The following is a 17,718-nucleotide window of genomic DNA, read 5'->3' on the forward strand; positions in this document are numbered from 1 at the left end:
GATACATATGAAAATGTAGATCCATGGTTAAATAACAGGGAAGTAGATCTGTAGCAAACCTAGAAGATACATGTAATAACTGCATCAGAAGGCTCTGCCTCTGGTCTCCTAAGTATAATATAACATTGTCCATGTCCACCCCTGGACTGAGTAACATCGCGACCACCATTACAAGCTTTCCTAGATCTACCTCTAGCACCATGCCTACTACTCTATGAACCACCTCTCATTGTAGATATCAGAGTAGGGTAAAGTTAAAGCTAAGAACCCTGCTGAGTAGGTCCATACATATATTGAGGAAAATCCTTGGCCAAGTGGTCAACCTTATCACATATAAAGCATTAAGGTCAAACATAAATTAAGGAAAAATAGACAAACCAGGATGGTCGCCCTGGCTCGAAGAACTAAAACTAGAACCTCCACTAGCATGACCTAATGCCTGGATACCTGAAGTGAAAGAACTTAAAGGTCTACCACCTGATCACTGTAATGCAGCTTGAATCAGCCTACCATGATAAAATCAAGAATATTTACTTAAGAAAGTTTTTCCTCTAGTGGTGTGACCACTAAGAATCACCCTAACAACATACCTTTCCTAAGTAGCCTAGTAATTGACTTGGTTAACTTAGTATACTCAATAATACTTTAAAAGAAGCCTTGGTTACAACTATTTGGACAGTAGCCAACTGCTAAGGACCCTTAAACCCCTTTAAAAACTTATGAATCCTCTCTGACTCAGTGGAAATATTGGTGTCTAAATATTTGGATAGAGCATAGAAGCGTATCTCATACTCGACAATAGATATGGAGCCCTGATCTAAGTGATAAAACCCATCAAGCATCTAATATCTCAAGCTATATGGCATAAACCTCTCTAATAAAGCCTCAAAAAAGTTGACCCAAGTCATAGCAGGTGAACCCAAAGTCCTATAACTATATAAACACCTCCACTAATCCCTAGCTGTATCCACTAACTGATAGGTAGTATAAGCAACTTTATGAGGCATAAGGGATCTAAGATTATGTAACTTCTCCTGGTAGTCTATCAAAATCTCATATGCATTCTTTTCTATCGCTCCACTAAACTTGGGAAAAGATAAATGAAGAAACCTCTGAAACCTCTTTTGATCATCAGAAGATATCATCGTACTCGAAGCAACTAGAGGAATGGTAAGTTTGAAAAGCACTGAATCAACACACGAGAGTACCATAGGTGATCGTTGAACCCATGGATGGGTTTCCTTTTGTTTTAAATTAGTCATGGTATGAGGCTACTTTGCCTTTAAATATGTAATCATATGTGATTCAGAGTTGATAATAAAGCTTGGAGACTTATGCTTTAGGAGTAAACTTATCCCGGTCCAAAATTTGAGGTCATGATGGCACTTATATCAGCCCAGCCCTGATAATTAAGCCAAGTTCCCAAAGGTTAGTAAAATTTGAAAACAAGTAAAAAAAAGAACAATATGAGACTTCTAGAATAAATTCAAGCCATAAATATAGATAAATGTAAAAGTCTGAATAAAATATATAACCATCCCAAAACTTAGTATCGTAAGTACAAAAGCATCTAAAACCATATCTGAATATGAAATAATACATAAGTTTGTCTTCAAAATAGATAAATACAATGGGTAGACAAGATGAGGCATGCAATTAACTCTGTTAGCCTAAAGCATGATAGTACCTCAAAAACTTTAACTGATCAACATGAACTCAGCCACCACCAATCGTACTTGTACTAAGATTTATTGGAAGGGCACAGTAGGAGTTAGTACAGTCCAATTGTACTTAGTAAATATCATTGACCGACTGAATAAAGTAGGAAATAATATAAGTAAAGAAAACTCTATGAGCACGTAACTTACAAGCAAAAAAGTTCCCAAATGCTAGCTCATACTGTTTTCGCTAATAGTTTTAATATATTTAAATAAAAACAAATAAAAATAGGCATTCACAAAATACATAGAAACTAATTTGACATCAAGCAAACAAATATAGGGAACACAAAATATGCAAATGGAATACAATTCAATGAATGATGAAGTCAATGGTTGAAAGTCATCGCATGACTTCTTGTATACACCTATCAAACCATAATACTTCTGAAATAGGACCCATGGGGGGAGGGGGTTCAAAACCCGTATACTATCTCAAATTTCTGACCAATCTCAACCTTATAACTTAATCTACTAGATTGACACATCCCTCGACCTAGGCATTTTTTAAATGTCTTATTTTCTTTCAAAAATCAACATTTCTCAATAATAAAAATATCTCATAAATATGTACGTATGAAATGAGGATAATATACTCACAATCACATCAGTATGAAGATCACTAATTCATTCAATACATGTGTAAGTGAGCTTAGAAATCAACTCAATATGTCAATAATTCATGATATCACTTTTTGTTCGGTACCACTGGAATAAATATGCATGTAAGGCATCATTAATATCATATTAACTCACAAACACAGGTATTTTATCTTGATAAAGGCAAAAAATGCTCAATAAGCCTATAATATCTATTCAAGCCTCCACTGAGGCATCCGACTAAGAAATAAGGCATTCAAATATACAAATAAGACCAAAAATGTCAACTTAAGCCTCTGCATGCAACACATAATATATAATATCATAGGTCAACAACAACAAAATATAAGGCCCCACTCAGGCATCACGTAACATATGATAGATCAAGAAAACATAGCCCATAGTTATTTTCCCCAATCCATAGCATTTTTTACTTATTCATTAACTATCTCACCAGTTTGAAAGAAATTAAGCAATAATCTACCTCAAAACATCGAAATCCAAACCTAGGGTCCTTCAACATGGAGTTTTCCCCTTTCAAACAGCCTCAAAATCAACTAAAATTTTCAAACATAACACCTACGCATTAAAAGAAAGCTAATGATGTCCATGTTGCTTATTTAAGACGGATACAAGGTGAGTTTGGAAATCAAAGAAATAAAATTATTTTGATAAAATCACACTCTCAAAGGTTAAAAGAGTATAGAATTGCAAATTCGCATAAATATGAGTTAAAAATGAGGTACAAATTAAAGGAGAATTATTTTGCAAGTTTTGCAGGCAAAATCCTAGAAGTTCACTTCAAAATTGCGGTAAAAAATGTTTTTAAATATATAATTAATGGGAATATGATTTAGAGGTTACTAAAAATTGATGAAGAAACCCTCAAAAATTGCTTTTTTTGAAGGTTGGAGATTAAAAATATAGAAAAATTGCAAAAATGAGCTATATAGATATATATATATATATATTAATTTAGCACTGGCCTCTTAAATGGATAAATGAATGCTAAAGTAGTATGGCCTCAACGGCTAGCTCTGCTAAAGCGGTCCCCTTACTGTTAAAGTGGTAAAGCTCCAACTTTAGTAGTCGGCAACTAATCCACTAACCTCTTATGTGGTACTTATCCACTAAAGCAGCTACTAATAAAGTGGCTACCACTAGTGCGGTTGCACCAACTTCAGCTGCATTAGCAACTTTGCTAAGTTATGAAGCTGTCGATCAACCTTTGAGATTTGTTCAAATCCCGTGAATGCAAATAAACTATGATATTAGACTAAATTTAATATTTAAGACTCATGGTAATGTTGGAGTTTTGAAAAAAGATCATTTTCAGCAAATTAGCCCCTGAGACTCCTTTAAGACAAATTTCACTAGTTACCAAATGAAGGGTTAAAAAGTAAAATAAAGATTCTAAATTCAAACCAATCCTACTAATAATCCAAATTTGAAAATTTTGGATCTAATGGAGATTTCTAAATTGTCATCAGGAACTCAGATTATCAAATGTTGACCGAAATCAAATATAAGACTTTTTAAGCCCCTAAACACCTTAAACTCTCCCAAAACTCTCCTGAAGGAATTGTAAACTCTTCCAACTATCCCCATACCCCAAAATCAATATGTAAAACTAAGGAGAAGAGAAAAATAGTCAAATCATATCAAAAGTGAAATTTCACAAATCAGGTCATTACAAACCTTTTGCTTTGAACTCGGTGATTATAAATTTGGTATACCTTTTTAGCTTAATGTATTTCCTCTATTTCTTTTTGGATTAAGAAGGTTTGATTTGTTTTTAACAATTATTAGTAGATTGAATTTTTCTTTTAATTTACACGCTATGTTTGAATAAATTATGTTGTTGATTTTATCTGGAGGATCTTGTCCATTCTTTTTGCATTTGTGTATGCATATCCTCGAGTTTTTTATGAATTAATAAATGTGGTTGGTTTTGGTGCAAAATATGTAGAAATATTGTCTAAAAATATAAGTGAGCATATGAAATACCTCGGATTTTGGTCCTTGCAAATTCCTTGAGCTTTGAACTCACTTCCCTGTTGACGACTCACCATACGAGTTGTATGATGTGGTTACAGGTCTAGGGACCCAATTCATAACCAAACTAGTATGTAATCAGCTAAGTTCTGCTCTGAGTACTAGTGACTCACTATGAGTCGTAGGACCATGTTACGAGTGGTAGGGTTGAGTCGTATGTTGACCAGTGTCAATCCCTTTAGGTTCTGTCTTGGATATAACTAGGCTATATAAGTTGTATGGTCAGGTCACAAGTGGTATTATGGATTCAAAAGGTAGACAGTGTATTGGTTTTCAACTCACTGTCTTGGTGATGACTCAAGGGTATGAGTTGTATGTTGCGGTCACGAGCCAAGGGGTCGACTCATAACCACATGCAACCTTTTTACAGCTTTTAGTTTGGGGTACTCTGGACATTTTCCACTTAAAACCCTTAAGACCCCAAGCCCCTAAAATATATTTTTGGCACTTATTCTACACTTTACAAGGTTAAACTTCCTCTTTACTCTCTCAAAATCCTCTCAAGCAAGATTGGCTAGGGTTTCTCCAAAGTGGTCATCTCAGAGTTTAAGAGTCAAATTCTATCCATTAATCTTTGTAATTCAAAATGGTGACGCTTTCCTTATTATTAGTTTACAAAAAATACATAATTTAATATATAGCTTTCATCTTATTGTTATGGTTTTGAAACCAAGGTTGAGGGGTTTGAATGTATGTTGTTGAATATTGTCTTCCATGGTTTAAATTGTGATTATACATGTTTTAATTATGGTCTTGCATATATAGGCAAATGGGAAAGGGTGATTTAATGGAGGGGTCATGATTGGAGACCAAGTTTTGATGATATTACTTTGATAATGGCAATATGGGTATCATTAGCTTTTTTTTAATGTACAAATATTGCATTTGATTTTAGTTTATTTTGAGGCCATTCAAAAAGGTAAAGCTCCACGGTGAAGGACTTTGGACTTGGATTTTAACTCTTTGAGGTAGCTTAAGGCTTAACTTCCTTCAAACTAGGCTGGGTAGTTAGTAAATAAGTAAAGCATGCTATGGGTTGGGGAAAATAACTATGAGGTATTTTTTTTTATCTAGTATATATTGGATGAAACCCAAGTAGGGGATTATATTTTTTTATTGTTGACTTATGATATTACATACTGCGTGTTGTCCGTGTTGGGGCTTTCTTTGACATCATTGGCCTTATTTGTGCATTTGAATATCTTATTTTTTAGTGTGATGTCCGAGTGGGGCTTGAATAGATATAGTAGGCCTTGATCATTGTCCACATTTTATCATGATAAAATACCTATGTTTATGGGATAGTATGATATTAATGATGTCTTATATGTATATTTATTTCAATGGTACCACACTAGAACTGATATCATGAATTATTGACATACTGAATTTATTTCTGAGCTCACTTATACATGTATTAAATAAATTGATGATATTCATACTGATGTGATTGTGAGCATATTATCCTTATTCCATACATACACATTCATGAGATATTGGTATCATTGAGAAATATTAATTCTTGAAAGAAAATGAGACATTTTTGAAAAAAAAAATACATGCAACGGATGTGCCGGTCGAGTAGAATGAGTTATGAGATTAAGATTAGTAGAAAATTTGAGATAGTAATAGGTTTTAAACTCCTTGTACATACTATTTTGGGAGAATTATGGCTCGATAGCTGCATACAGAAAGTCATGTGATGACTTTCAACCATTCATTCCGTCGTTCGTTGCATTGCATTCCATTTTCATATTATGTGCTCCTTTTATGTGTTTTTGGATGTGAGATCGGTTTCTATTTATCTTCTGAATGCTTTTCTATTTGATCTCATCTAAATATATTAGAACTATTAGTAGAAAAGGTGTGAGCTACCATTCGAAATTTTTCTACTTGCAGGTTGCGTGCTCATAACATTTTCTTTACTTGTGTTATTTTCAACTTTGCTCAGTCGGCTTATAATACTTACTGAGTACAATGGAATCATACTCACTCATATTGTACCCTTCTGGTGCAGATTCTTATATAAGTACAACACTCATAGGATGATTCCATGCTTGACCAGTTAGAGTTTTCGAGGTAATAGCACGCTCTTGGCTTTCAGAGTTGGTTCCATGCCTCATTTTATCTACCTAATGTCTTTATTTATGTTGGATAAAGACTTATGTATTATTTTAGATTCGGATATGGTTTTAGATGCTCTTGTACTTATGATATCAGGTTTTGGGATGGTTATGTATTTTATTCAGACTTCCATATTTATCTATATTTATGGTTTGATTTCGTTCTAGATGTTCCGCCCTATTCTATTTTATTATCGTTTTTAGATTTTACTAACCTTTGATAACTTGGCTTACTTGTCAAGGCTAAGCTGAGCTAGTGCTATCATGACTTCAACTTTTGGGTCGTAACAAGCTTACTCCTAAAACCCAAGTCTCCAAGCTTTGTTATCAACTCTGAATCACATGTGATTACATATTTGAAGGCAAAACAGCCTCAAACCATGACTAATCAAAACAAAAGAAAACTTATTCACATACCCCGAATGTAGTAAGAAGACTAGAAATACTTGGTGCATATTAAAAGCATAATTTCAATGTACAAACACAACCTCATGAATACATATCAAGGCAATAGACAAAACATAGAGAAATAAAGAAGAGATTCAAAACAAAGATTAACACACATATGTACATATTTATATACTCATATAAGTCACACACAAATAACTTTAAAGGATCAAAATCGCAGAGCAACAACAATATAAGTTTAAAGCTAGGTAAATCACATATTCATATTGGAACAAACAAAGGAGCGAAGATGAATGTGAAGTAAAGGGATAAATTTTTCCTTGTGTTGGATAACAAACTGAGGCCTTGATATCGAGGATTTCAACTTGTAACTCGGCTTCAAAACTTAACTATAAACCAAGATAACTCAAAACCAATGAGAAATATGATAGTGTAAAAAAACTGCTAGTGTGTGGTATGATATGATTTTCTTGACTTTACTTGTGATTTTCTCCTCTTTTTCTCAATCTCTAAAATTTATCTTTGAAGGGTGAAATTGTGTATATTTACAGATAGATCCAGGCTTCAAAATTTGAATTTGAGATTAATATTTAATAGAATACAACAAATATAAAAAAGAGAGAGAAATTAATTTCAAAATTTAAAAGGGACATTCACCTTTTCTCAAATTCTTAGATGTTTCTCTGGCTTTAATGACGGATTTGAAATTATTTTGTACTGTAACACTAATTTCGGTCTGGAAAGGAATTCACTGGTTAGGGAGGTATTACAATGGGGGAATTCTACAGGGCTAGCAAAGTGGTGACCTGGCTATAGAGGCTAAAGTTTTTCTAGTTTGGGAAAGATGTGAAGGAGGAAGGAGGAGAGAAGAAGAAGGTCTTTTGGTTTTGTTGTTGTATTTGGGAAAGAAGATGAAGACTTGTCAATGATTTATTAATTTTTTTGGGGGGGAGGGGGGGGGGGGGGGGGAGGGATGTATGGAATGGCATCAAGGAAAAGAGAAAAAAATGTATTTGATTTTTGGAATTCTTGACTTAATTATTTGAGTTATAAACTAAAAATTAAAGAAAAAAGATTAATTCTTAAAACTAATGAATATTGATAATATTTAACTAAGTTGTTGACTCAATGAAAGAAATTGTACAGTAAATATGTCAATATGTCTTCTTAATAGACACTGACATCAAAATCTTTAATAAATTAATACACATAGTTTTTTCATGTACATGTTTGAACTTATCAAACCCATGAGTTCTTCATTTATACATTTTTGTTCATCCAACACATATTTTTTTCCATTCAACAACCTTCTATATACCGATCATCTTGCCAACTAATTTACATAATCATGATATCGGGGGATCTAATATCTATGTCTGTGGAGGTGAAACTGGCTCCTGCCCTTATAAAAATGCAGGTCTACCATTTAACTCTCTTTTTTTAAAAAAAAATTAATTCTCTAATGAATTTTTCTCTAAGTATCTTGTTAATGAACATCAAAATGGTAAATCATTAAAATATGTCGATTTAAAAAATAATTATTTTTGTGAGACTCCCTATGAAAAGAAGGTACTTGCATTTTATCCATATTAACTTTTTTCTTACCTCTTGCATGGAAGATGCTGGAAGCCTAGGAGGAAGAAAGTTAGTAACTAATTTATACAAATATTATGGCCTAGCACTTCAGAATGTAAGATTTCAAGACTTTTTATCGAAGGAAATAAAGAATGATCAAAAGATCTTTTACCAGAAGAAGCACAGATTTTTAAATAGTTTGTACATTTCCAAAAAAGAAGTATAAATAACATAAATCTCACTATTTTGAAACATAATTACTTTCACTCCTTTTTTAACTTAAAATTTCTCTCTCCCAATTCTTATACATATGTTGCCAACCATATACATTACTACTTATGTATTTGAACTAACTGATTTAACTATAATTAAGGAAATAAAATATCTACCTAAAATACATAACACAATTAATGTTATATTTTTGAAATTGTGATTAATAGATCCCTTAAATTCAGTAACAGCTTTTCAATTTAAAATTTTAAAACACCAAATCAATTTCAACGATCAGAATCAGAGATTGAGGAATCTCGGATTGATTTCGACAATTGTATCCGAATTGCATCCCATGTAATAGTAGACATTACAAACCAAAATTAATTTAATATGCAACAAAACTTAAACAAGATTGTTTAAAACTTGAAAACATAAAACAATGCTTAATATTCATGCCTAATATTATTTCATATACGTAACAATGCTATGTAGGCCGAAACCCAGCTTGTCTAATAGAGCGATATACATAACTCTGTTACATATAACATTGTTAATGCATAACATATACATAACTCTTTAATGTATATTTTCTGAAAATACAACAGTCCAACATTATTTGTTTCAACACATATACGTAACAAAATTATGTATATGGGTTGATCTACATAACTATGCTATGTATAACATTGTTAATGCATAACATATACATAACTCTGCAATATATATTTTCTGAAATAAACAGTCTATCAGTGTTTCTTTCACCACATACCTAACAAATTTAAAGTATATAGGCTCATAAACATAATAATGTTATGTATATGGAATGAAATAACAACAAATTTCATACATATGTATAGGGTGTGACATAAAAACTCTCAGCAATATCAAATTTCATACATATACAACCTTTTTTTTCTTCTTCTTTTTTTCAAAATATTAATTTTTCAACCTTTCACTGAAGAGTTCCGACAGTCTATTCCTTTTTTCCTTTAGGTGTGATTGCTGAAAAGAAGTAGGAGTGGCAACTCTCTCACCTTTAAAATTTCCAGCCAAGCTGAGAAACACAGGTGACACGACTCGAATCAAGGCCTAGTTATGTCTGGTGTCTCAAGCCCAATCAGGACCGGAGACCACCCCCAAGACCCAATTCATAATCGCCCTATACCCCAGGCCAAATGAATTATGAATATATATAACATAGAAAAATGGAACAATCATAAATCAAATACAATCCAACAGTGTCATCCCCACTACCAATACCAATGTCAAGGTTGACACCCATACCGATAGTCACACAAAGCCTCTATCCAAAAGTAAATAAAATATCCAATTAGGGCATGCCTCAGACTATAGCCAAAACCAAAGTCTATGAAATAACAAAAGTATGTAGAGAAATCCATAACATAAAATAGAGCCTTTCGGAGTATGGAAGCTCACTACTTCAATACAACATAAGTTGTCCCTAAATTCGATCACTGAGTAGAAGGAATAGTATGGCCGATTCCTGCATCGCGTAGGGATACAGCACCCAAAGACTTATTAGTGGGTGAACACTGGCATGCACTCAGTATAAGGATAAAATAATGCCAATAGTTAAAAAAACCAAGTAACCATATGCATCCACATCATTACATATGAATACATATAATCTATGCCGGGAAAGGAAATCGGGTTTAGCATGTATTTAAAACTTTTAACCTGGGTTTGTGTAGCTTAACCGTCCTAAAACCACCCACTGGCTATATGATTCCAATATTACCCCCTGAACGGGCCCCAGTGCGTGTAGCCACACGAACCAGAGATATCACAGGGGTCGAAGATTTTCGTGTACCCTTCACCCTCTAAGATACATATATACAAGTATAACTTAGGGGAATCTAGTGTACCCCACAAGTATATGGTCACTATGACCAATCCTCATGTCGGCAAACATGAGTTGCCAATGTCCGCCCATTAGACTCACACCTTCACGATTAGCTATCATAACCTGCCATTATTGCCCAATTAAAACCTTTTTACACATAACCAAATCACCAATTCCTGAGTTACCAAGGCATTATGAAATGGTATCGTTATACCCACTATAGCTTACAAGCAATGTTATTAGCCAACACTTAGGGATTCCCATGTACCTAGTAGTTTCCATTATTAAAATCACTTGGAAGATTCTCATATACCTCACAAGGTTTTCATTTAAACCAAAATCATGTCCACCAAGACCTTACCAATCCATTTAAAACCATTTAAACCAATTTAAGTTTCATTACCACATTATGCAATGTAAAGTTTTCAATGAAAGTCAAACTATGTGACAAAAGCATTCCCATAGGTATTTTAACAAACATGTTGAGGGCACAAAGTTTCCAAATGCAAAACCAAGAATCAATTAACCATTCCTATGAAACCACGTGTTCAAACCAATATTATAATATGAAAAACTATAAATAGAGTATGGGAAAATAGTACCCAACCATTAGTAACCAAAACCCCCAACACATATTCAAAACCTAAATAAAACAACAATAATACCATGAAAACTATCCATAAAAAGATGATTTTAGTTTGAAATAACAATGAGGTAGGAGTAACATGCCTTAGATAATAAAGAAAACGGAGAGAAATCACCCCTTAGAGCCTTAATTGATTTCTTGAAAGAAACCATAGCCTCTTTCTTGAATCCAAAGCTTGAGAGAGATCAGGGAGTGTTTAAAGTGTTTTGATTGAGAATAATAGGGTAAATGAAGTCCCAATAGTGTTTTAAGTCATGGGATCAAAAGAAGTTATCAGGGAAAATGTATAAAATATCCTCAGCTTAAAAGTTAGAAAATGAATGCAGGTGGGTACGGTTTGGGCACCCCTCCATACCCTATCATACGAGTGGTACCCCTAACTCGTACCCTAGCCAGTACCTCAAGGGCTTGACACTATTAATTATAAAACTTGCCCTACATCTCTCGTATCATCTCTATACAACACGTATAGAGTTCGATCATACCTTGGACAGATGCCACCCCAAACCACACTGATCATCATATGACTTGGGCTACTAAGTCGTACCCACATCATAAGATAAGTGCCCTCAAGTCGTATGATGTACAAAGGTCAAACTCCTGGAATTTTCTAAAGGTCAAAAGCTAAGGTGTTTCAATTCTCCCCTACTTGGGTCATTCATCCTCGAATGATATAACAAGGCAGTACAAGCACGATTTACACCCCTATATGTCTATGATCTTACCATTAAGACAGAAAACAAAAATGGAAGAAAATCAATCTTTTCTTTAACTAAGTTAGAAAACAAAGGTGTTATGAAGAACACATACCTTCAGCACTAATTTTTGGAGCAAAGAATAGAAACGGATATTTGGACTTCATGTCCTCTTCCACTTTCCAAATAGCCTCTTCCACTTTGTGATTCCTCCATAGAACCTTTATCGAGGCCATATCCTTAGTCGCAACCAACAAACCTGATGATCCAAGATCTCAACCAGGACCTCTTCAAAAGATAGGGAATCTGAAATACCAATATCCTTGATAGGCATAATTTGTGATGGATCACTAATAAACTTTCTCAACATAGAGACATGGAATACCGAGTGAATGAAACTCAAACTAGAAGGCAACTCTAACTTGTATGCAACATTACCAACTCTCTTCAAAATCAAATAAGGACCACATATTGAGGATTAAGCTTTCCTTTCTTCCCAAACCACATCACTTTTTTCATGGGAGATACCTTTAGGAACACTCTATCCCCAACCTCAAACTCTAAATCCCTTCGCCTCACGTCCGCATAAGACTTTTGGCGACTTTGGGTAGCCTTAAGCCTATCCAGAATCACCTTCACCATCTCCATAGCTTGATGAATCAAATTGAGGCCAAACATATCTGCCTCGCCAACCTCGAACCACCTAATTAAATACCTATATCTCCTACCATACAACACATCAAATGGAGCCATTCCAATGCTAGAGTGATAGCTATTATTGTAAGTAAACTCTATAAGAGGTAGGTGCTCAACCCAACTACCACCATAGTCAATAATACAAGCATGAAGCATAACTTTCAATGTCTAAATAGTCCTTTCTTCTTGCCCATCTATCTGCGGGTGAAAAGAAGTACTCACACTAACCTTAGTCTCCAACCCTTTCTAAAATAACCACAAAAAGTGAGATAAAAACTGTGTACCACAGTCAGTGATGATAGAAATAGGTACCCCATGCAACTTAACAATCTCTTGGAGGTACAAACTCGCATAATCCTCAGCCGACAAGTTAGTCCTTACCGACAAAAAGTGAGCTGACTTTGTTATCCTATCCACGATGACCCAAACTAAATTAAATTAATTTCGAGATCGAGGAAGACCGATAATGAAATCCACGTTGATCACTTCCTACTTTTATTCAGGCAGTTTAATTTCTTGATACAATTCTCCAGGCCTCATGTGCTCAACATTTACTTATTGGGACACCATATACAAAGTTGGTGACATCCCTCTTCATATTGTTCCACCAATACATATATTTAAGGTCATGATATATTTTTGTTGAACCAGGATGAACAACATAGCGTAACTCATGTGCCTCAGCCAAGATCCTCTCTCGTAAACCATCTACATCAGGGATACATAATCTCCCTTGGTACCACAAGGTACCATCACCACCAATCTTGAAGGCCATCACCTTTTGTCCACCTGCATCATCCTTGATCCTCATCAAGATAGGATTTAACATCTGTTTCTCCTTGATCTCAGCACCAAGAGATGACCGTACTTTTTTCTGCAGAACTACCCCACCATCCTCGGAGTCAAAGAGGCAAACTCCAAGGTTAGCCAAATGGTTAATGTCCTTCACCAACTCTTGTTTTTCCTTCTCTACATAAGCTATAATCCCCATATATAACCTGCTAAGAGCATCAGTAACCACATTAGTTTTACATGTGTTGTAGTAAAGATTCATGTCATTATCCTTAAGAAGATCAAGCCATCTTCGTGTTGTAGTAAAGATTCATGTCATTATCCTTGAGAAGCTCAAGCCATCTCCTTTCCCTGAGGTTAATCTCTTTTTGAGTAAACACATACTGCAGACTTGTATGATCAAATAAGATATCCACATACACCCCATACAAGTAGTGATGCTAGATTTTCAATGCAAACACCACGGCTAATAATTCTAAATTATGAATTGGATAGTTCCTCTCATGCACCTTCACCTGCCTAGAAGCATAAGCTATCACCTTCCCATGCTGCATCAAAACACAAGTAAGTCCCATACGGGGTGCATCATAGTAGACCACAAACCCATCAGTGCTTTCAGGCAAAGTCAAAATCAGAGCCAGAGTAATCTTATCCTTCAGATTCTCGAAACTCCCATCAGAAGCATCGGACCACAAGAACTTTAATTTTTTTTGAGTCAACTTAATCAATGGGGCAGCTATAGTCAAAAAACTCTTCACAAACATCCTATAGTAGGTGGCTAAACTTAAGAAGCTCCGAATATCGATTGGAGTCATGGGTCTAGGCCACTTTTTCACCACTGCAACCTTCTATGGATCAACCACGATCCCTTTACTAGAAATGATATGACCCAAAAAGTGAAAACATTCAACCAAAATTCACATTTTGAGAACTTGACATACAATTGTTGCTCCTTCAAGGTCTGTACATAATACGGAGGTGATTGGCATGATACATCTCACTCTTAGAATACACCAGGATGTCATCAATGAAAACAATGACAAATAGATCCACAAACTGATAGAATACCCTATTCATCAAATCCATGAATATTGCAGGGCATTAGACAACCCAAAAGACATAACCAGAAACTCAAAGTGCCCATATCGGGTATGAAAAGATGTAATACCCAAAAAATCCAAACCAATATTAGAGCCATGTACCAAGCTCATGCATAGTACATCATGGTTCTTTTATAGTTTTATGAGTAAGTTAGATGTATATTAAGGCTTCAAATAACTCCCAACTATCAGACGAATCAAAATATTCCTTACCGATTGAATTCTTGAGAAGGATATTGGTCTAGTCAACTTAAAACGAGCATATCTATCATTATACTTGGAATTTTTGAGCTCATGACCTATCAATAGATATATAATTGAATTACATTTCCAATGATACTAATTTCACCTAAATCCGATATCGGAGCAAAGAGTTATTCCTATTTTACTCTAACATGTCAGGCTGGAAACAGTATGACAATATTCGTGGTAGCTTACAACATTTGTGACGTCCTACCACGAAGGTCGTCAACCTTAGGTAGCAACTAGCTCCTAAGTGATGACATTCGTGGTAGCTTACCATATTTGTGATGCCCTATCACGAAGGTCGTCAGCCCTAGGCAGTATCCATTTTCTTTGTGATGACATTTTTGATGGCTTACCACATTTTTGACGCCATGTCACAAATGTCGTCAGCCTTAGGCAGAGTCCAGCTTCTGCGTGATGACATTTTTGATGGCTTACCACATTTTTGACGCCTTGTCACAAATATCGTCAGCTATTATTTTCAGCAACTGGGAATTTATTTTATAAGGGTATTTTGGTATTTTCCCTTCACTTTCCATGACTTATAACCCTCAAGGAACGTATTATCTTCCATTCTCTTTAGTTAAAACATCTCAAAAAGCTCTCTCATACACTTTCAACCACAAGATTAGGGTATTTTCTCAAGATCATCTCCTCAGGAACAAGAGCATTCTTTCCCAAAGGGGTTAAACCCTAGTCAAGAAAAATCAAAGGCATGCCTAATGAATTCTTCAAGAACCTTCAAAAACATTAGATCTCTTTCAAGATTCAATCACTAAGGTATGTGTAGTGCTCATCTATGGATCCAATCCGTTCATAGAGCTCAAGAACCATGTTTTAAATATTATTTTATAAACTTTTTGTGGTGATATGAGTATGTACATATTGACGATTGTTGTTTAAGTTTCAATGTGATGTCTAAAGGTGTTTTCATGGAATATATATGTTTGTTAATTGAAAACCATGAACTTTAGGTGGTTTACTATGGTGCAAGTATGAAACCCACCTATGCCTAAAAGAATACATGCAAGGTGTTTGATAAAATGCTTAAGATCCTAGAAGTTCATATTTGTATAGTTCTATGATGTCTAAATGACAAATTTATGTTAGCTATATACTTCAATATGAATTTTATGCTTTTCATGTGTTGTTATTGTGGTGGTATGAAGCATGCAAGATAATGGAGATATACAATATGCACACAAAATATATCCATGCATTCCCTACAATGTTTAAGATGTTGAATAACTATATGAAATATGATATCCCCTACTTATGATATTATGAATTGTGGACTCAAATCTTGTGATCAAGCCATGTCATGTGTGTCAGTTTCCTTCTATCGAGTCCTGGGGGTATTCGTACCCAAAAAACATAGTTGTGTGCCTAGAGCCATGTCATGTTGTCATGATAATCTCAGTCAAGCTATAATCTATAGAACTCAGTCAGTCATGTGACTCAGGAAACCTCAGAAATCTCATGATCTCAGTTAACTCTCAGATAATAGTACTACTCCGTCAGTCAATGGAAGTCAGTTAATTTGTCCATGTACAATCAGTTGAATTATGTTTAGTCTCTTCAAATGGGAGTAGAAGTTAGCACCGAGTGAACCCAAGGATAGGGACTCACCTACCAGTTTTAGGGTGTGATCCTTAGCAGTCATCCTTGTGTTCCAGAACTACGTAGCCGGCGTAGGTTGAGACATCTTAGCCTGTCAGATTAGGGTTGATGGGGTGGCTTAACTTGTCAGTTTAGGGTCCCATCATTCCCACCTTTAGTACCTGCCAAATAAGGGTCACTCACAACTGTTCTTACCAGTGGCGCGGTATTGACACCCCTCCAGTTGGGGTAGAGATTGGACCCCAGCTTAGCCGTAATGGTATACATGGGGCATGTCAGTTAAACAACTACCTCCCACAATTTCAGTATCAGTCTTAGTAAAAGAACTCAGACAGTTTTTCAGATATCAGTATACTAGGACTGTTAGATACCATTAAATTTAGTTATAGCACGGAACTCAGAGAGTTCAACCAGATTCTGGGCTGTCAGATACAGTCATCCATGTTATTAGAACTACGGTTCCATCCATGTATTAGCGTACAGATTTAGCCTTTATGTACTCATGATCTTAGTTACTATGTATGTATCTTGTACTCTTACGTTTATATCAGTTAGTCAGTAATATTATTCATGCATGTAAACCTTTTGTATTAGCCTACCTCACTCGTACACTCAGTACTCCAATTGTACTGACGTATTTGCGCTATAGTGCTTTCTTTTCATGTTACACTATAGGTTCAGAGGCACGAGTCCTAGACCAGCAGTAGCAGTCGCATTCAACATATAAAGTTGCAGTGAGTCCTCTTCATTCGAGGACAACATTATTTGATTTATTCATTTATTTCTTCAGTTCAGTTTTACGGAGTTAGTTGGAGACATGTTCCTTCAACTCCTTATTTTAGACAGTACTTAGAGGCTTTCAGATTTACGCTCAGATTTACCTTTCAGATTTCGTTTTCAGTTGGTATCAAAGCCTATGCTGTTGACAGTTACCGAAAGTAGTTTATATTTGGATTTATTTGATTAATTTATTAATTTATTAATTATGATAAAATTAGATTCAGATATCCACCAAAATATTATAAATATTATTTAGATGAATAACGTACAGAAATTACAAAAATATAAAGAATTAAAACAAATAATATCGAAAAAACGTAAAGAATTACAAATAAGAAGAAATATCAAATTTAGAATCAACAATAGATATTCTAGAATATATATATCAACATAACCTATATACGTTTAAACAAAATGAACAAAGAAGAATTTATAATAGACGAAAAAACATATGAAAATCACGAAGGATTAAAAATAAAAATATGATTCTCTAATTTAGAATGAAGATATAAGAAAATAGGTGAACATTTATATTAAATGTTAGAAAAAGAAGAATTAAAATTAGAAGGTAAGTTGGCAGCCATGGT

Source organism: Capsicum annuum, chromosome 9 (genome assembly GCF_002878395.1).
Source record: "Capsicum annuum cultivar UCD-10X-F1 chromosome 9, UCD10Xv1.1, whole genome shotgun sequence".
NCBI lineage: Eukaryota > Viridiplantae > Streptophyta > Magnoliopsida > Solanales > Solanaceae > Capsicum > Capsicum annuum.